This window comes from Hippopotamus amphibius, chromosome 12 (assembly GCF_030028045.1).
Source record: "Hippopotamus amphibius kiboko isolate mHipAmp2 chromosome 12, mHipAmp2.hap2, whole genome shotgun sequence".
NCBI lineage: Eukaryota > Metazoa > Chordata > Mammalia > Artiodactyla > Hippopotamidae > Hippopotamus > Hippopotamus amphibius.
In genome coordinates this window covers 18,137,574-18,158,939 of record NC_080197.1, presented here as the reverse complement: position 1 = coordinate 18,158,939, position 21,366 = coordinate 18,137,574, and the positions used below count along the sequence as shown (strand labels likewise).

General features: G+C 48.6%; 1 protein-coding gene across 1 annotated transcript in view; it reads right to left on the bottom strand.

The window, feature by feature from the left end:
• Window positions 1–21,366, bottom strand: part of PTPRT (protein tyrosine phosphatase receptor type T) — a 1,046,874-nt gene that overhangs the window by 613,935 nt on the left and 411,573 nt on the right. The gene's annotated exons all lie outside the window — the stretch shown is intronic.

The following is a 21,366-nucleotide window of genomic DNA, read 5'->3' as shown; positions in this document are numbered from 1 at the left end:
ACTCAATTCAGCCAAGCCATGTGCTTCTAAATTCACAGCGATCCCCAGCGAGATGCCACCTGCTTCTCTTGAGACATGTTCCTTGTGCTTCCTTGCAGAAGGCGCCCCAGCCCACACAGCAGTAACTCAGAGGCAGAACGTGTCATAGGGAGCCAGCCACCCAAGGAGCCTGCAAAGGATGACCAGAGCAGAAGGCCCAAACAGCTGGACTGGGATGGGAACAGCCTGGCACCCAGGAGTCCAGGACTCAAATCGTGGCTCTGGTACTTGCTACCTGTTTGACCCTAAGCAAATGACTTGACTTCTCTGGAGTTGGTCTCCATTAATTAAAATGAACTGGTACAGAGTAATGTGTGACTTTCAAAGTGTTTTCACAGTTGAACATTCACTTATTCATTCAACAAACATTCATGGAGCACCAAGTACGGGTTCTGACCCTTGGGAGGAAAAGGTGGGCAAAGCAATAAAATTCCTACCTTCAGAAAGCTCATTTTAATCTAATCATCTGGGAATAAGTATATTATTACCACTGAGATAAATCTTATGAAGGAATATGACACAGCCATGAAAATGAATTAACGTCAGCTGCATGTCTGTGCTGACTACTCTGTTTTTCCCCGAATCCAGTCTCTGCCCTGCCCTGTGCATCTGGAGACCCACTCTTACCAACTGCATTTCTCAGCTCGCTGGCTTTCTGGCTCCCACTAGGGGTCTGGCTCCCACATGTGGCTCTGATCCTAGCCAACCAGAGGCTATGGCAGGAGATCAGAGGGTAAAAAGGAAGCACACTCAGGGTATCTCTTTCTTGTTTCTTCCCTGCCTCAATGTCTTGACTTTGGCAACAGCTGCTTCCTCTGGACTTCAACTCCGCCAGCTCCCACTGGGCTCCAGGAGCACCTCTTCCTTTCCCCTCCCCTTCAGCCCCCGGTGCTATGCCATGTCCCAAGGTGCCTCGGGATTTTTCGTTTCCTTAACTCTGCACGTATCTCTATAAGTGATCTTTTCATTAAACTCTTACAACAAACACAGGAAGGAAAGTGCAGGGTGCCTGGACAAGGTATAATGCAGGGGCTGACATCGTCTAGGGAGGGAGGGAGGTTTTCCCTGTGAAAATCTAATCCCAGTTAGGATGGGAAGAAGGAGTGTGAGGAAACCACAAACTTGCACAATAAGGATTAGCCCCCTTCCCCATTTTATAGATGAGAAAAGTGAGGCTCAGAGAAGGGAAGGGTGGATGAGGTTATACAAATTCAGTCTCATTCATGCAAAGCAGGGCAAGATGATGGCTGCCTTACAAGTCCGGGAACCTATATTACTGTCTTGTTGCTGCTGTAACAGAATGACCACAAATCTGGTGGCTTAAAACAAAATGAATATATTATCTTATAGTGCGGGATGTGGGAAGTCCTAAAAGTAAGGTATCAGCAGGTCTGCATTTCTTCTGGAGGCTCTGGGGGAAGAATCTGCTCCCTTGCTTTTAATCAGATTCTAGAAGCCACCTGCATTCCCAGGCCTGTGGCCCCTTCCTCCATCATCAAACACTCCCTCCTTCCCTCCCTCCCTCCCTTCTTCCCTTCCTCCCTCCCTTCTCTCCCTCTCTCCCTCTCTTTCTCTCTCTCTCCTTCCATTGTTACATCTCCTCCTCTGGCTCTGACCCCTCTGCCTCCCACAGGGATCCTTTAGATTACACCAGGCCAAGATAATTCAGCAGAATTTCCCCATCTCAAAATTCTCAACCACATGTGCAAAGTCCCTTTTGCCATGTAAGGTAACAGAGTCACAGGTTCTGGGGATTAGGATGTGGGCGTCGTGGGGAGTCATCCCTCTGCCTACCACAGGGCGCTAAGGCCTTGGGGGTGGCTGGAAGCTTGCCCATCACACACACAGATTCTACTGCTGAGGTTACTACTAGCAGCAATGTCACCTACATAGAGCGACACCAGAAACAGGAATCTGAGGCCCTTTGGCCCAAGGGGCTGATCCGGCTAACTGGCAGCTGTGCGACCCTGAGCAAGACACTTAACCTTTCTGAACATTACTTTGCTGTTTGTAAAACAGGAACACTTGTGTCAAGAGGACAGACACGAGCGGGTGCGTGTCAAGACCCCAGCACAGAGTAGGGCTCCCCGGCGTCCGCCGCTCCTCTTGGCCCTCCTCTGCCTTCCGTTCCCAGGACACAGGTGTGCAGCCCACGTTCTTCCCTCAGTGGCTGCCGTCGCTACACTCTGGGGACTGATGAGCTGTTACTAACGGGGTTTTTCAGGGCTGGGGTAAGAGGGGGGTGCTACATAGAAGAGCTTCAACTCCTCACTCATCCTGCTGGGATTTTGACACAGACACAGATCTTAAGAGAATTAGCAAAGAAGTAGAAATGCTGTGAATAAATGTCAGCGCCCCTCACAAGATGTTCCCTCCCAAGACCTCACTTTTTTTGCCAGCAAATACTCTGAGATGTCAGAGTGTCTCTCTCAAGCAGCTCTGATCATGTCATCCGCCTTTTTAACATCTTTTAAAGACTGTCCTGCTGCTGACAGGACAAAATGAGGCTTCCTTTGTCTGGAACCTCAGACAGCCTTGTGCCTGTCTCCTGATGGCCCTGCCAGCTTTGTCCTGCAACCTGCATGCTCTTGTGCCAAAAACAACAAACCCAAACCTGATACCTTCTTTGATATCTATCCTTTTCCAAGTCCTGATACACATGACACTTCTGAGCAAAGCTTCTTCAGCTGTAAAATGGGTCATTCTGAGGATTAAACGAGATTACACTTGGCACACCCCAAGAACATTGTTAAGGAATCATAACTAGCAGTGATTACATTAACAATCGCATCTACAGTGTGCCAGGTGTTCAAGAGAGTTGGCTCCCTTCCCTTTTCATAGTGACTAGTAATCATGCCATGTTTCTCAGGAGGCTGTGGGCCACAGATGGGTAAGGATGTTCCTTCATTTACCTTATGTGTGTATCCCTGAATGCCTGGACCATTGTAGGCACTCAATGAAAGTTTGCAGGAAACCAGATGTTAGAACAAGTTGGAAGAAAAAAAAAAAAAAAAAAAGGCAACTGGTATACCCGTCAATGTTCATGTTCAATTTCAGAACATTTCTCCTGCAGATTCTAGGTACCCTGATCCACTGGGTCTTCCTGTTGCCATATTGTAGCCTCCATGACTCATCTTATTCACAATAAATTTGATCCTGTCACTTCTGTGTTTAAAACATCTAAACAGTCCCTGGGGCCAAGCTCAAAGTTCTCGGCCTGGTTAAAACAGATCCTTGTGCTCTGGCTCTATCAGGCTGCATCTCTACTGCTGCGTCTTCAGCCACCTCTTTCCTTGAACTTTGTGCCTGAGCAGCGCCCAACTGTGCGCCATCCTCCAAACACCAATGTGCCTTCAGCCACACTATGCCTCTATCCAGAAGCGACCTTCCTGTTCAAAACCCCCACCATCTTTCTAGAGATGGCTCCAATTAAACCTTCTAGTGAAGCATGCAGCACCCTTGCTCACCACCTGTTATTTTTACTTTGGTGCAATAACAGCTGCTAATACCTTTACCGATCATTAATATTTGGATAGGCTGAATGCTGGACAACTTTCACACCTCATCTGTAACACAGTGCTTCTCAAGTTTTAGCATGCGTCATAATCCCTGGAGGAGTTTTAAAACATAAATTCCTATACCCCATTCCCAATTCTGACTTAATAGGTCTGGGATAGGACCTGAGGACTTTCATTTCTAACAAGCTTCCAGCAATACTGATGCTGTTGGTCCATGACCCCATTTTGAGTAGCCCTGACTACTTGTGAGTAAAATTATATTACCATTTTTATAAGGGAGGAGAAGGTAGATGACATGCCTCCAACTATTCAGTGATGAGGCCAAATGTTGAACCCTGGTCTCTGGAACCACATCCTGAGCTTCCTAACCCAAAAAGGAGGGAGAGCAGCTGACATTCACTAAGAGTTTACTCCACATAGGTCATTCCACCGAGCATGACACACGCATATCTCACTGAATCCTCCTAATCTTCTGAGGGGAATTCTATCACTCCCGCATCATAGCTGATGAGGAAACAGGCACAGAGAGGGTAACTTACGCAAGGTCACAAGGCAGTATATGTTAACATGGAGAACTGGGCCAAGGGACAATGGCAGCACTCTCATGCCTTAACAATGACCCTGTTCTAAATGTGATGCTGTTCATCTTTAATTGCAATTGTTGGTTTACATGTAAGTCTCCCCAGCCAGACAGTATCTTTGAGGCCAGGGAAACTGTCTAATTTCCCTTTGCATCCTAGCCACTGGCAAAATGCAAGCAATCCACACATAAATAACTATGTTCGATGGATGAATAAATACACAAGACTGAAGAAGTAAATAAAGGACGTGAAAACAACCAAAATCTTAACCAGTTGACAAGCAGGTCACCCCCTCCCTATAAATGATAAAACAGGATCCACAGAACATCCACAGAAGGGGCTTTGAGGAGGTCAGTTTGTCTCCAAATAAAGGAAAACAACCAAGCAAAACAACGACAACAACAAAAACATTTTGTCTCCAGAAACTGTAGGCTGGCATTCAAAGAAGGCTCTAAAGCCAGGCAAAAGACTGCAGGTTTGGCAAAATGAGGCTCCCACCCTGAACTAAAAATGCTTCTCTTGTTTCCCTTTTAACTAATTTCTCTCCTTTCTGAGCCATCCGGGGGGGGGGGGGGGGGGGGGTCCGTCTAGCGGATGCTATTCAAACTAACAGCTGCAAAAGGGGAAAAAAAACAGAGAGGAACTTTTCTGTTGCTTGTAATCAAGGGTAAAAATAAAAGAGGCACAATGAAAATTAAGGAAAATAAACAGTGATCAAGCCTTTTCTTTTCCATTTGCCTGTGGAGTCCTGCTGTGTATCCAACAATGGAAGAAGAACAAGGCTAGGATGTGGGGGTCCACGTTGGTTCCCAATGCGTATAAGGACAGAAAGACACCTCCCCTGAGCCACAGTGATGGGACTGGGGAGACACAACTCTCACAGCCCCCTGCTCCCACACAGACGTCAAGGCTGTGGCTGCATAAGGAGAGAACTGGATGGGAGGAGGCAGAGAGGAGTGAATCAGGAATGAATACTGCTCGGCCCTTGGCTGTGAGATGTGGGTTTGCACCTAGATGTAGCCCGCAAGGTACCCATTCATTCCGATCTCTTGGGAAGTGGGCTTAGACCTGGCTGGAGGCCCTATAACCAAACTGTGGATGAGGGCTGAGAGGCTACCTCCTCTTATCTTAAGACTCTATGCTACACCCAGGACTGCATTTCAGCATCTGGGTTCTAAGCTTGGCTCTGAGATTTGGCCTGAATTGCCCTTGGCCAGGTTGACTTGACCATTGGCTTTCAATGAAGACAAAAGAATGACAGCCCCTACCATATGCCAGGTTCTATGCTGTGGGTCTACCATACAATATCTAGTTCTCTCAGATGCTCTATGATGGAGGTAGAGGTATCCCAACCTTATAGATGTGAAAGGTTCAAAATAGCCAAAGTATGACACAAAACACATGAATCCATGTCTGGGCCCCCAATGTCAACAAAGAGAAAACCTGACTTTCCCAGGATCACTTATCTGGAAAGCAGCAGAGCAGGGATCCTCATTCCAGTATGTGACCAGGAGCCCACACATTTCACCACCACACCAGGGAGCTCTGAGAGATGGTGGACTTTGGCTTCTAGACTCACTGCTGGGAATGAGACCATCCAACAGGAAGAACCACGGTGGGGGTGGGAAGTGCAAGAAAAGCTGCTTCACACAGAGGTGATCAGCCACAGGGAACAAAAGCAGAAGCAATAAGAAAGGAGCCCTGGAGGCCAGTGAGGGGGTCAGAAGTAAGTAGAACAGAGGAGAGAGGGGAAACTGGAGTCCAGGGAGTCAAGGAACTTGCTCCATTTCACCCAGATCAGGCAGAGGGCAGAGTAGAGAGAATTGGAAGAGGGGAGCAGGGGAGTCCAATTTGCAGGCAGTGCCCTGGAGTTACATCTGAGGACAATCAGGGTTGCCCTGGAAACCGTAGGTCATCAGTTCCAACTGACCTTGTAGTGGACACTGTAATGATCTGCTGACAAGGAGGCAGGTGCACCCCTCCCCCAGCTATTGGGAATGCTCACAACTTCATCCATCTCTAGGAACTGCCTCACCAGAAGTTATGTTTGCTGGGGGTAAGGGGACACGGCCAACAATCAGTTGATGTGGGAATACAAAGGCCCAGTCCCCTAGCCTCAACTCAGGACAACTCTGAAGCACTATCCAATCTCCAGGTTCATCCATAGGGTTGCCTGAGTCCTACACCTTCAGCAGTACCCACATAACAAGTCAGCTTCTCCCTCTGCCCAGTCCCACCTCCCTCACTCCCCAGCAGGTGTACCTCCAAAGAACTTGCCTGAATAAGCCTTCTGCCTCCAACTCTCTATCTCAGATTTTGTTCCCAGGGAATCCAATCTAAGACACTTCCTCTGCCTCAGTTTTTCTCATCAATTCTGTCAAGGAAACTTCTGCAGAGATCCATGGAATTCACGGGAAGGATGGGAGGATGAGCAGGAAAAATGAACACCTTCCCCTAGTACCCAAGCACAGGCTCCTCCTGTCCAACCAGATTCCTCCATGGTTCCACGAACCAGCTGCAAGATTTCCACCCTGGTTCTGGAACCAGCCGTTCAGTACAGCCTAATTGCACCAAGTTTTATTTGAGTCTTTGCTGGGGCTGTCACTTCACCCAATTAAGTGGAGGTTACAGAAGGATCCACTTGTCATTACAGCAATTCCTTCTTGTGCTAAATGCTCCCAGAATCTTAACTACCAAGTAGGCATGATAGAAAAGATGGCTCCAGTGGAGAAAGTAGTATTTCTCTTTCACAGGGACAAACATGGGCAGGCCCCTGAGCCTGACATGTACCATCCGTGTTCAGCAGCTACATAAATTAGATAGGCCTAAATAAGTCAGGCTGGAGATGGGGATGGAAACAGAACGCAGATGAGACTTGCCACAGGCTGGCACTGTGCGAGAAGGTTGGGAGCCCAAGTTGCTGGGGCAGCACGGCATAGCAGAAGTACTGAGTGGACAGCCAGGAGATGTGAGCTAGGTGCCCTGCTCTTTCTCCCCCACGTGAGGACTTCTGATAAGCCCTTTCCCCTCCCCCTCTAATACCGTGAATGATCTGACCCCTGACTAGCTCTCCAGCCTCCACTCCTACCACTCACCCATCCCATTCCAATCACATCAACCACCCTCAATTCTTCCAACATGCCACGCTCATTCCTACCTCTAGGGTTTTCTTACTCACTGACTGCTTTCCCTAGAAAAAGTCTTCCTACGCTTTAAACGGCTGGCATCTTCTCATCCTCCAGGTCTTAGATCAAATATCACTTCCTCCAAGAAGTCTCTCTCGTTCACTTACCAAAACAGGTCTCCCAACTAATTCTCTGCCACTGTACTCCATTTGATTCCAACATGCTCCTTATAATAATAGATCGTACTATGAACTCTTTCAAAGTCCATCTCTTCCTGCAGAATGATACTGTCCGATATGGTAGCCCCTACCCAGTGTGGTTATTTAAATTTAATAAAATTTAAAATTCAATTCCTCCGTCACAGTAGCCACATTTCAAGTGCTCATAGCCTCATGTGACTATTGAGTCACAGATAGCAGACAGCACAGATATAGAATAGCTCTACCACCACAGAAAGATCTATTGGACGGTGCTGGCCTGCAATACACATTTTGTCACTTTGGTCAACCCCTGTATCCCTGGTGCCTGTAGTGGTGCCTGGGTATATCATAGCCACCCAAAATGTCTGAGTAAACAAATTAACAAACCAACAACAAATATTTCCAAGAGATGTGTTCAAAAGAGCTAAGAAAAAAGGATGTTCACACCTGTCTAGGGAAGTTGAAAAAATGTTTATAGAAAAAGTGACATTTAAACTGAGCTTTGAAAGATCACAGTGTGAGAAAAAGGTGAAGAGCTAGAGAGCAGAGAGAATGGCAGAGGTAAAGGCCCTGAAGGATGAATGATCACACTGTGTAATGCTCACGGATTTGACACGTTTCTTGGTGGTGGTGCTGTGTGGGTGGCAGAGTTGAGATTAGAACTCAGGCTTCCTCTCCTCGAAAGTCTGATGCTAAGGGCCTTGCAGCTGAGATATTCGGTTTGGGGTCCAGAATTTCAATATGTGCTAGTGAAACACATCATTCAGAGACAAGAAAAAGAGAGTGCTTTTTTTTTTTTTTTAAATCCAAGGAGAAAAAAAAAGGAATGCAGATATTCATATTTTAAGAAGCTACAAAAGACCCCTGTATCCTTCTCCTGCTCTGCATTTTGTTGCTTCTTTGCTGAACTTCAGCACACACAGGCAGCACAAGAGACAAGGTATCAATCTTAGGATGGATGGATAGAAAAGCTGACTTCTTAAGAAAGCTCCTTGGCAGGAACATGAGGATGCAACTGCATGCAGAGGTACAGGTGCCCATTCAACGCCTGCTTGCAAACAGCTACCTCCCCAGACACACAGTTTAGCCACCTGTCCTCCAGATGACACGGACACCCTGACATCCGCATGGATGACGCAGCCTTGGGAAGCCAGGAGGGTGGTGAGGATCACAGGAGGAGGGAAGCAGGCAAATCCTGGGGCTTGGTGTCTTCTTAGGAGAGGAGGGTTCACTCCTTCCTGAAAGACTCGCTCATTTATACAAGCGGGGAGGAATTCCCAGTGCAAGCCTGGCTCTTCCCTTTGTCTTCTGGAGATAAAAGGCGAAGGAAACAAAAGACTTAGGGAGAGGAGCCGGCATGAGCCCAGGAAGCTGCTCTGCACTAATCACCTCCTCACCCACACCCGCTGGTGCCCTCTTCAACACCAGCCTTGGGTCTTTTGCTGGGAAGATGCAGGTGGAGCTATAGCTGGCTGGGGAGCTCATTAGCACCTCACCAGAGCCCAGCGCTGCCTGCCTTCCAGAAAGTGTTATGAACTCTCACTTCAGTTACTTCCTGCAATCAATACAATGTTTCTACAGTCACTCTATTCACAGCCCTTGTAGCCATTGGAGGCTACAGGCTTCTAAGGAGAACCCTGGGGCTGATCAACCCACACGCCTTCACTTCATAGGAAATGGCATTCCATCCCTGGGCTCCCTGCACAGCCAGGCCCAGAGCTGGGGAGGAAGCACCTCCTCTGGCAATGTGCCAGGAATGGAGAGCCAGGCCTCGGCTGGCGACTGGGGCAACATAACCAGGAGGCCATGGTGATAATGGGTGTTGCATGGGGAGGTCCTTCACCCAGTTCCAGAGATAGCTCAGGAGTCCCAGCTGGAGACCTGGAAGCCAAGGCTCCCACTCACATCTAAGGTCTCAGGAATGCCGTGTCTGAGATATCCTTCCCCCGATGATCCCTTTGTTGCCTTGACCAGCTTTTAGCTGCCTTGCGTATGGCCACCAGGGCCCAAGAGAATCTTCACTCTACATATGGCCCAGCAGGCCCCATGTCTCTGTCAGGCCATCACTCCAGCTGAGCCACAGGACGCTGGAACTGGGATCTTCGTGGACCACTGGACAGTAGTTCGTCCTGTGGAGCGCTGCTGATTGCAATTCTCCAGGGCCGCCTTCCAGAAGCCAGCTCCTCTCTGGGATGTAAAGGACCCCTCTCAGCCCTTCCAAACACCAGCAGGAACCCAAGAGGTGGAGTCCCTTCTTCCCTTCAGAATCTCTCTCAGTATACCCTTAATATCCATACCCAATTCACTGATGCTGTTCTCCAGGGCCCACGGACCACAATCTGAACAAAGAGCTGACGCTGCCAGATGCCAAGGCTTAGGAATACAGAAGATCAGAGCTGGATAGGATCCTAGAAGAAACAGACCCAGTCCAAAGACACATGTAAAATGAAGTAATAATATACCTGCGTTGGAGGATGTGCTCTGAGAGTTATCCAAGATCATCCTTTCAAAGTGCCGTATTACTCAGCTTTTGCTGCAGTAAGAAACATCCATGAATCTTTTTTATATCAATTTATTTATTTATTTATATATTGGCTGTGTTGGGTCTTCGTAGCTGCATGCAGGCTTTCTCTAGTTGTTGCAAGCAGGAGCTACTCTTCATTGTGGTGTGTGGGCTTCTCATTGCGGTGGCTTCTCTTGTTGCAGAGCATAGGCTCTAGGCACAGGGGGGCTTCAGTAGTTGTGACATGCCAGCTCAGTAGTTGTGGCTCACGGGCTTAGTTGCTTCACTGCATGTGGGATCTCCCTGGAGCAGGGATCGAAACCGTATCCCCTGCATTGGCAGGTGGATTCTTAACCACTGTGCCACCAAGGTTGCCCCATCCATGAATCTTAAAGAAGTTCACAGACACTTGTTTCTTGCTCTCAGGTCTGTGGGTCAATGTGGCTTGGCCCCAAGTTGGGTTCAGATCTGCTCCTTAAGCCCCAGGAAAAGTAACCATGCAGAACAGTACCTTCCCCCAGAGGTGCTCATCGGTCAAGGCTGGGCGTGCAGGGATCTCTCAGGATGTGTTAGACAGGCTCAGCTTGAGCATCGCTGTCATACTTAGCAGTGACATTTTGCTGATGAGTCGCTGACGCTCTAGTAAGGTTGAGGCAGATGAGGCAGAATCTGGGGGCTGCTCCTTGGCAGTGGCCCTGGGAAAGCTTAACCCCTCTTGCCTGGTCCTGACTGGCTCTGAGAACGGGGATGGGGCTAGCTGTGACTGGAGCAGAGGGGAGAGGCTGCAGCCAGGCCAGGTCCAACCCTGCAGCTGTCCTTGGGACCAGCAGGCATTGGAGAAGGTGGCATCTCATGGGAACATGAGTTCAAGGCAGGGCCAGGGCTTACACCCAGGCCCCCTGATCTCCTAGGTTGAATTCCCACTCTACCCACGCTAGGAAGGAGAGCAGGTTGAGATGGAACTTTTTTTTTTTTTACATATTTTTCTTAAAAAAAAAAAAAAACTCTTAATGTTTATTTTTATTTCTTTTAGGCTGAAGCTTAACTCCAAAAATAGCCAGTCTTTTTCAGTAGCCCTGTCATTAGCAGTTGCTACAAACACTATGTCCCCCACACACTGAACTGCAGGAACGACACTTGAAAAGAGCAATTAGAACAGAAGTCTCCTGAGAATCACAATGACAGCCACGGCTGCAGGTCCTTGTGCCCACCTTTCCACATGGGCGTGGCCAGGAGCCAGGCCGCCCCCAGAGCTGCCTGCGTCTTCAGGTGGGCCACCCACAGCCCAGCACCTGCCTCTCCTGTGTGCCTGAGTATGTGCCTCCCCCAAGAGAACTGGGGGCCACTCAGACCACCAACGCTATCCTAGCTGTGTATTTTCTGCCAGGTCACTGAACCTCTCTGAGCCTTTGATTCCTCATCTAGAAAATGGAAATGGTAATAATTTGGGGTTATTTGGGGCATCTTCATTTTGTACATGTTAAAGAACTACTTGATTTCATGCAAGCAGCCATGGACAGAATTCTTCCTAAACACAGTAAAGCTGGGAATAAAGAAATGAAGCAGACACAGCCCTTGACAGTCTGGCAGGGGTCCCTGTTCAGTGGATAGAGATTTGGGGGCACATAACCTCTTTTCTCCTCCACTAGAATGTATGCTTTCGGATAATAGAAGCCCTGTCCCCATCTGGCTCTTTGGTGTATCCTTTGTGTCTAGAAGATTCCTGGGACATAGTAGGTGTTTAATGAATATTTGCTTCATTGATCAATCAATTAGCAATGGCACCTGGAGATAGCACTGTGCAGGTCTATCGTTCTAATAGTGATTTAGCCAAACAGCAAATGGTGCTACTTGTCCTTGATTGGAAAGTGCTTGTAGGAAGACGCTAATGCCACACATTGGTGCAGCCCACCCTGTACCCCAGGTATCAAAATCAGGGAGCCACTGGCAACAGCTCCATTGATGTGGACAAGACTGGTGTATAACAAGGTATTAATCAGTAACAAAAGGGAGAGAAGGAGGGTGGGGGAGCCAGAGGGAATGAGAAGGAGGACAGAGTGGAAGAGAGGGGGGCAGGAAGTGGGGAGAAGGGCTGTGTTTCCCAAGAGGAAATATCTTACCAAGGACACAGACCAGCAGGGCAAGAGGGAGCTGAGTTACCCATCTGTGACCTTCTGAACGCAAAGGAAAGGTGGCAAGAGAGGGTGACAGGCAGGGCTGGGCAGACACTGATGGGAGGAGAAAGGATGATGGGGGAATGGAGAAAGGATGTCAGGAAGCGGAGGCATAGAGGCAAAGACCAGAGCTGCTAAGAAGGACCGGACTCTGAGAGGGACAGACATAGATAAATAACTCAGTTCTGAACACATCTGGTCCTAAAATGACCTTGCATCCATGTGAAATTCATCAAAACAAAAGAATTAAAGTACATCACGGTTATTTAAGCTTGAAACCAGGGACCCAGATTGTAGACCACAACCTACCAACAGCCCTAAATCTTCAGAACTCTGTAGAAAGCCCAGCAGGAGGGGCCACACACCAGGGGGGCCCCATCCATGCCCTTCTGACTCCTGTCTGCCCAGAACCCTTCTTTAGGGGAAGGGCTCCTGCGCCACTCTGCATCTTCCTGCAGCGCCTGGACTCCTCACACCCTGCCCCACTGGCTGCACATGGCTCTCACACTTGGGCATATGACCCTTCCACCTGCCACCAGGTAGAACAGCTGCTGTAGCACTGGCTATTCAACCCAGGCAAGGGTGATCAAAATCCTTCCCTGGCACTGATGTTCAGAAACGGAGAGAAGTAAACTCTCTTACTCTGGAGACTGTTAAACTAGAAGGTGTGGATCTGGAGCTGTCAGCCCTTGACTTGCCCCCGACACTCCCCATGAGCACATATGAGGATAACGTCAAGGAGGAACAAGCAGAACAGAAAATGCAGAGGAGACGGAGCCCTGGGTCCACCATTTGAGCCGTGAGATGTGACTGCACAGAGGCAGCTCCATGCCTGGGCATCCCAGGGACACGAGTCAGTAATCTCCCTCTGAGGCTCTACCCAGTTAAGAGGTGGGTTGCTGCCCCTCACCCCTGAGAGGGTCCAGACTGAGAATGGTCCTCTATCTCCATCCTCAAGCTCGGAGCAGCCTCTGCTGAGCCCTGCTGCTCTTGATTACGTCAATACGGCAGAACAACAGTGAGGGTGTGAACTGGGCTGTGGCCTGCAGAGCCCTCCAGACCCAAGGCAAGAATGGCATCCTCACTGGCAGTGCAAGAGGGCACACTTCTGAGATGTAAGAGAAAGGCCAGGGGAGAGTCACGCACCTGCCAGAGGGAAGTGATCCAATGCCAGTGGGGGAATAACTGGCAAGTGGGACTGGCAGAAATGAGCTGTGCAAACAGGTCCCCAGGAACTGTCTGCTGCCAGACTGCTCTGCCTCCGAGCTGCGGAGGAAGCAGGAGAAGGGAGGGGCCCGGACAAAATGGCAGGAGGCCAGAGACTTCAGAAAAGGTCACAGCCACCGAGAACTTCTGATGAGGTGGCCAGAGCACTTGCCACAGAAGGAACACTTCATGTTCCATTTGGGGGCATTTGCATTTCTGTGCTGTAACACCCTTCCCTTGCCCTAAATCCTTAGAAGTTATACCATAAAGAACATGTGTGTGTGTGTGTGTGTGTGTGTGTGTGTGTGTGTGTGTGTGTGTGTGTGTGTGTGTTGGGGAAAGGATGAAGAAAACTTAAGGAAAGGGGACTGAGTTCCAAATCTGGATGATGCAGCGCAGACAAGGTATAAGGAGAGAAAGGTGATTGACATTGAAAGCTGGTAGGAATGGAAACCAAATAGTGAGAAGTTACCACAATATGAGGCCTTAGGAATATGCAAAAATTTGAAAGAGCTCATTTTACCCAAATTCCAAAGGGCAGGGTAACTTTTGTTGGCACACAAGTTGCAGATAAATTTAGGGTTAAGGGAGCTCTTCTCAGGTCCAGCTCCAGGAATACCTGGCATGGGCCCTCTGTGCAAAGACAAATGACTACAGGTGCATCTACGAGCTGCTTCTCTGGGGCTTCTGGAAATGATAGGGTAGCCCACTGATGACACAGAGGCCCGGGAGCCGATCAGGAGTCCCACAGTCCTGGCTGGATGCGGGGGGAGGGGGAGAAGGTGGTAGCTTGGGGCTTAGGCCATAAAGGCGGAGCCCCCAGGCATAGGCAGTAGGACCAAGTCCATGCGCAGCCAACTTCCAGGTATGGGTCAGGGCCTGGAGGTGGGTATCCTGCAGTTTCCTTCATCTCTGCTTATTGTAGAAGTCAAGGAATAAAATCAGCAGAGCCTAGGATTCAGCAGAGACATGAGACGATGCCTGGAAGAGTCACCGTTGTCCCTAGGCCGGCAAACTGGCTTGGTCACGTAATGGACGGCACTAGCCTCGTGAGGGAAAGAAAGGAGAAGGGCAAAGGGGGTGGTCAGCTCCGTGCCCCCAAAAGAAATGTCACGGGGGTGAGGACAGGTGGGCCTGCAGCAGCAATGCCCAGAGAGAAGGAACAGCCTTCACTGCCTGGCGAGTCAGTCCCGATGGCATCAGGCAGAAAGAGTCAGCTAACTCCCCTTGCTGTGAGGACAGACCCGAAACCCCCTTCTGATCACGGCTGGGCTCCCACAAAATGCCGAGTGGGAACTATGGCATGGTCTTGATGCTCTGCGTGTCTGCCCACCACACAGGTGCACCTGAGAATGAGGTCTCAAAGCCATTAGGCAGGAAGGGCCAGGGCAGTGGACAGCCACGCCCCCACAGGAGCTGGATTAGTGGTGGTCCAGATACTGCTCATTCATGTCACAGCCCAGTGAGATCATGGGGGGGCAGGGGGCGTGCGGGGCTCCACACAGCATTCAGGGACCCAGCTTCTGTCTGGAGATGCTGCCTGCCTCAGTGCGTGGTCTCCAACGTCACAACAGGAAGGGAAAGATGGGCTCGCACGTGGGAGATTTTGTACAGGTCTGGTCTGGAAGAGGCTGGATCCCTTTGGCATACATTCCTCTACCCCATCTGGGGGCAGGAGTCTAGGAAGCGTAACCTTCCAGCCCGCCCAGGAGGAAGGATAAACGGCACAGAGAACAATTCACGTCGTCACGTGAGTTTGAACTTGCCCAGCTAGTGTGAAGTAGGTCCTACTCTGTGATCTCCATACCCGATTTCACCAAGCCTCAGAAAATATAAGGCAAGTAAGATCATTCCTTCCCTTTTACAGATGGAGAAACTGAGGCTCGGTCACATGCAGAGTTTAATCCAACAGCAAATACTGGGTAGACCGAGGAGTGAGCCCAGCCCCACCTGCCTCTAAAGTGCAGGCTCACCGCCTCTCCTTAGGAAGACTCTTTTCAATGGCTTGCAAAGACACAGCAAATGACAGTCCCGTCTTAGAGGGGGGTCCAGCAGTTCTTCACTCATGTGCGTGAGAGATTAGAAGAGCAAGCCACGGAGCACACTGTGCCACTGATTAACTCAGACAGGAGGCTTTCCCTCACCGAGAACAGAAGATCAGCCACTCTGCCAAAAACTGTCTGCTCCACACCACCAGGCCGAGTGCCATCAGAGACGAGCAGCTCCATTTATTGAGCTGTAAGCCAGTCACATCTGCCTCTGGATACACATCTAAAGCAACAGGCCTGCTACTCTGATTAATAATGAAAAGCAGAAGTAAGCACATTTCATTTAAAAGACAAGAGGCCAAATCCTAGCCCCACAGTCCAGGAACACATGAAAAAGGAGAAGAATCACATGCATTTTAAGAAACAATGACAAACTTGAAAGAAGGCTGAAGCAAAAAAAAATCCACCTGCCCAGGTGGTGGGGAAACCAAAATGTTACACTATTGCAGGAGCTGCGTGATTCTGCAGAGCTGCGTCATTTAGTTTCCATACTAAATGGACAGCATTCTATTGTTTCAGCGGGAATACATTTGACACCCACCTGTAGAATACACCCTCTCTTTTGACAAATACGGAAGTTGAGGCCCAGAGAAATGGTCATCATTCAAACCTAATTAACAGCAGAATGGAGGCTCCCTCCCTTCTAAGACAAACCTCACCTAAGCCCTGGTTCTGAGTCTCCTGGATTAGGATGGCAGCACACCTTAGGTGGGGCATGAGTGTGGAGTTTAAAAACCATGCAACATGGGCATAAGGAATTCCACTGATTACATGGGGAGCCCCCGTCCATCCCCCTGCAATTGCTGAGATACTGCTTTTTGGCATCCTGCCTCTTGCTAACTGCTCCACCTCTGATTTTGAAATGTTTAAACACGCTGCCACAATTTCTTCATGAGGATCATTTCTCTCTCTCTTTTTTAAAAAATATTTACGTATTTATTTGGCCACACCAGGTCTCCGTTGAGGCATGCGAGATCTTTAGTTGCAGCATGCAGGATCTAGTTCCTGGACCAGGGATCGAACCCAGGCCCCCTGCGCTGGGAGCGCAGAGTCTTAAACGTTGGACCGCCAGGGAAGTCCCTTCATGAGAATCATTTCTAAATGACTGGTGATGCTTGCTTTTGAAGTGCACAATGCTTTACTTCACCCCCTCTCCCCATCCCACCCATCCCCTTTTGGGGTCACTGAGCTCTACCAGCAGGCAGACTGAGTTGGGTTGAAGAGGCAGCAAGCTGGGGTAATCTGGGCACAATGACAGCTCCCATCATGGCCAGCTGGGCTGGCATGGACTGTTCACCAGGACATCCTACCTCACTCACCAGGTCAGAATAAACTGGAAGTCAATTGTCGAAGTTTTTAGATGGCAAGACTGGGAATCAGAGAAGCCGAATCACTTCTTTGCAGCTAATGTCACCAGCTCTCCCTTCTTTCTCCCACATCTCATGCCCCACCTTGGCCAGAGGACCACAAAATCGCAGATGAACACAAGAGCATCAGGGATCAAGAAGTCTCCCCATGGAGAGGGGTTTGGGTCAGAATTTCTCAACCTTGGCACAACTTGCCTTTGGGGTTGAGCAGTTGTTTATTAGGGAGGCTGCCCTGTGCTTTGTAGAAGTTGAGCAGCATCTCTGGCCTCCACCCACTGGATGTTGGCACTCCCTTCCCAGGTGTGACAATTAAAAATGTCTCAGGACATTGCCAAAAGTCTCCTGGGAGATGAAATCACCCTCAGCTAAGAACCAAGGTCTAGACAGAGGCTGTCACATTTCATAGGCATATTAGGCACCAGTGAGAGGGCAGAGGCAATGATCTAGAGCATCCTTTCCAAATCTGGAGCCCACAGTTCCACTGAGTCCAACTGAGCCGGAAACTTAGGTCCTCAGAAACACTATTCCATGTAAATTTGCCACAGGATAGAACACTATTGAAAATTAGCATGAGGAGGGTCAGAAAAAAAGTCGTAATTACAACAGGACTAGGACAGACCTTGGGCTGTGAGACTCTAAGTAGGCTGGGTGATCAGGCTCCAGCACCCTCAACTGAAACATGGCAACAGGTGAGAATTAAGTAGAACCTCATGTGAACTATCCAGGACAGTGTTTGGCATGCAGTAAATCGTCCACAAATGTTAGCTGAATACAGACCTTGCAGCTCATTCCATACCCCAGATAATTCTTCCATTTGAACACAGGAGGGTAATGTTCCAAGTGAATGAAGGTTTAATGCAGTTGCCGTGTCATTTAATTTCCAAATGTGCTAAAAGTGTTAATGCAACCCATCAGCATGCAGCCAATGAAGTAGTCAGAATAATTCAAGGAAACCAATACTTGTCAGGTTTTATTTATCCACATTTACGCTTTTTTAAAAATAAGCTGGTTTTGGTGCCCATATAGAATACAACATACAGAGATATCTCTCCGTTCACCCCCGCCCCCCAATGCACATATGTTCAAGTTAAGTTTCCCACTTTCCTCCCATCTGTCCTTTCTCTCTTCCCCTGGAAAACTAACGTCATCCAAGAGTGAGGGAGTCAGGGGCTAAGACTGGCAGCTGTCAAGTGGGGAGGATGGAGGACGAGGAGAGAAGCAAAAGCACATAGGCAGTTAGTCCACAAAGGATAAGCAAAGCCATGACCCTTCCCCAAACCTAGAGAAGCTGCTCTCTTGCTCCATTTTATAATTAAGGAGTCATGGAATGATGTTCTGAATTCACATAGCTAATACAAGCCAGAACCGGGATTTGAACCCAAGACTTACACCATTTGCATTCTATGCGTGTGTCCCAATAGCAGTTGTGGTTAAAAAAAAAAAAATGATGCAACCCATTAAGAAAAGTTATGACTGAAGAAAGACAAAAAATAAGAGCATCAGGATGTTTTTCCTACAGAGAAGGAATGCTGGAGAGAAGATGAAGATGCTGAGGTTTCTCTGAAATAGCATCTTCCAGGAAAGCTAAGGTCAGACATGGGGTGGAGGGAGGAAGCAGGTAAGTCTGAGATGAAGAGGTGTTAAACGTGTAGACACAGGTTGATGCAGGTATACACCAGTAGGCAGGACTTGGGAGAAATACAGGAGGCTCACCTTGAGGCAAGGCTTCTCTTGACAGCCAGTAAAGAAGGCCCAGAAGCTTCTAAAATGACCATCATAATGGCCACACAGTAGACTGGATAAGTAGTATGACCCGGGCAGGTCAACAAGAGACCCCAAAATTGTAACCAAAGTAGGACAAAGGGAGGCCATAGGAGGGACACAGGGAATTAAAAATCTTACAGCTTCTATAACTGGGAAGAAAAGAATAAGGGAAAAAACACACTTAAAGGAAAAGATAAAAAAGAAGCAACCATAAAGGACATGGAACTTCCTCAGAGGTAGGAGGCAAACTACAGTTCAAACAATACTGAGAACCTTGGGAAGGGAAGGAATGGTGAGCGGTCTGCAATGCCACCGCCTGCTTGTGAAGTAGGGGTCTGAGAATCCCCACTGGGTACAACAAATGTGTGAGCAGCTCCTACACTCCACGTGCTGTGCTAGGTGCTGAGGATCCAGCAGGAAACAAGACCTACAGAGCTTCTCCCTTCAAGAGTGTGTGTAACACACGGATGTGAATGGCCGTGGCCGGCAGTGGTAAGAGCTGGGAAGAAAACCACAGCCGAGTACAATGGTACAGTCACAAGAGGAAGCGGGGTCAGGGGAGGCTCTCTGAGGAGCTGATGCCTGAGCAGAGACCACAGCGAACAAAACCAATGAGCCACATAATCGTCTGGAAGAAAAGCATTTCGGGCAAAGAGAGAGGAGCAAGTGCAAAGATCCTAAGGTCAGACTTACTTGCTGGGGTTCAAGGAAGAGGAAATGGACCGGTGTGGCCAGAGAAGGGAATGAAAGGAAAAATATGGGACCGGGGGAGGCAGAAATCAAAGACAAAGAGGGGCCAGATCTAGAGACTGTTAAGAAGTTTGGATTTTATTCTGAGGATAAGAGAAGAGAGGAGCCAGTGGAGGCTTTTAGGTAAGGACATGCCACGATGTAACTTGTTTTCAAACTATCGCTGAGGCTGCTGCCTAGAGAACAGACCTCAGTATTGCAGGTGTGGAGCAGGGAGGAGGCTGGCAGAGTCATCCATTTGCAAAGAGAGGAGGGGTGGTCCTGAGCAGTGATCGACAAACTGTGTCCCAAGAGCCAAATCCAGCTCTGTGCCTGCTTGTGTAAATAAAGTTTGATTGCCACACAGCCACACTCATTCACTGACATCTTTTCTAGGGCTGCTTTTGCTACAAGAGCAGAGTTGAGTTGTTAAAACAGAGCCCAAGTGGCCCATAAAGCTGAAAATGTTGACAATCCTGCCCTGTGCAGGAAAGGTTTGCCACGTCCAGGTCTAGGGTGTGGACAGGAGAGGTGGTGAGGACGGTGGGGCTCCAGGCAAGCTTAGGAAGTGGAGTTTACAGGACAGAGGCCAGATTCTCTGACTGCTGGACCAAACAGCCGCCAGCTCCTCTCTGCCTCTGAAGGCTGGCAGAGAACAGCAACGATTCTGACGGCACCTTTGCAGTGTTCCAGGTGCTGCCCAAACTGAATGCTCAGAGTGGTTCCTGGCTTTGCCTCTTCTCCTGGCATGCAGCTGTCCTCCTGGGCTGCTCTCACTGACGGGACGGGGACCAGCAGCCTTGGTCACCTCGGAAGGCTGCAGATGCTTTCCCAAATTATGTTAGTTGTTCCATCCTTTGTATTTCCTCAGCTCACACCTGATTACAGGGCCTCCCATATTGGACTTTGTAAGAAACGTGGTATAGAAGAAAGAGCATGAGCTGAGGCACAGGCAGGCATGGGCTGGAATCCCGGCTCTGCCACATGTAAGCTGTGCAACCTTGGCATGATTGCCTAACGTCTCTGATCCTCCATGCCCTCATCTGTAAAAGGGGGATGCTACGATACCTGTATCACAGGGCTATGGATAGGATTAGTAAGAGAGTAGAGCAGGTGCCCAACACAACTAGATGACCATGCATTATAGATTTGCACAATTCATCCCACTAGACAGTGAGCTTATCACACTACCTGACACATAGTTGAGGCTCAGCAAACTTAAACAAATGCATATAAGAACAAGTCAACTACTCCAGCCATGCAATCTTTAAACCAAAGGCTGTAAACTCAAAGGCCTATAGGAACCAGACTAGTGATGAGCAAAATGGGCCAAGTGAGGACAGGGGTGAGCTGTGGAGCACATGCCCCAGAACAGGGCAGCCACACCAGCCCACTACTGCCACCCCAGAATGCAGGCTCAGTGTGGCCAAGTCGATACAACTTCATGAGGCATTTAAATATTGGAACAAAATGTTGAAAGAAAAAAAGACAGTGCAATGTAAGTAAAGCATTTGTGTAACCAACGCGGACTAGTGGGCTGTATTTGATGACCCCAATCCCATACCAGAGGCAAGAGACCTGAAGATGACTAAGTTTAAATTTCCATAGTACAAGAAGCAGAACAAAGAAAAAGGGACAATGTATTTGGTCAATATGTCCTTAATAATAGTAATATATACTTATTGATAGTTACAGCTATAGCTGGGTGGGTGTCTACTTTGTACTAAGATCTATACATATATTGTCTCCCTCTCATAAGGATCTAATTAGCTGTATTTACCCCCATTGAACTGATGAGAAAACTGAGGCTCAGAGTGAATATATAATTTGCCGAAAGAAACAGATAGCTGGGGCCAGGACTGAGACTGAAACTTGGGATGTTTACATCCCAAATCCATACTCTTGACCCTACCTAGCTGCCTTGATAGGAAGTCACATCAGTACTTAAATCAGAACATCTGACTCTCAGCACCCGTACTGGATTTCTTCTAGACACTAATCTGCATATTGATACGAAGGTTCTGAACCCATAGTAGGTTGTGAGATGGAGTTAGAAGACAAATTTAAAAATCACCACCAAAAACACATTTTTGATGAGTTAGAAAATTTTCA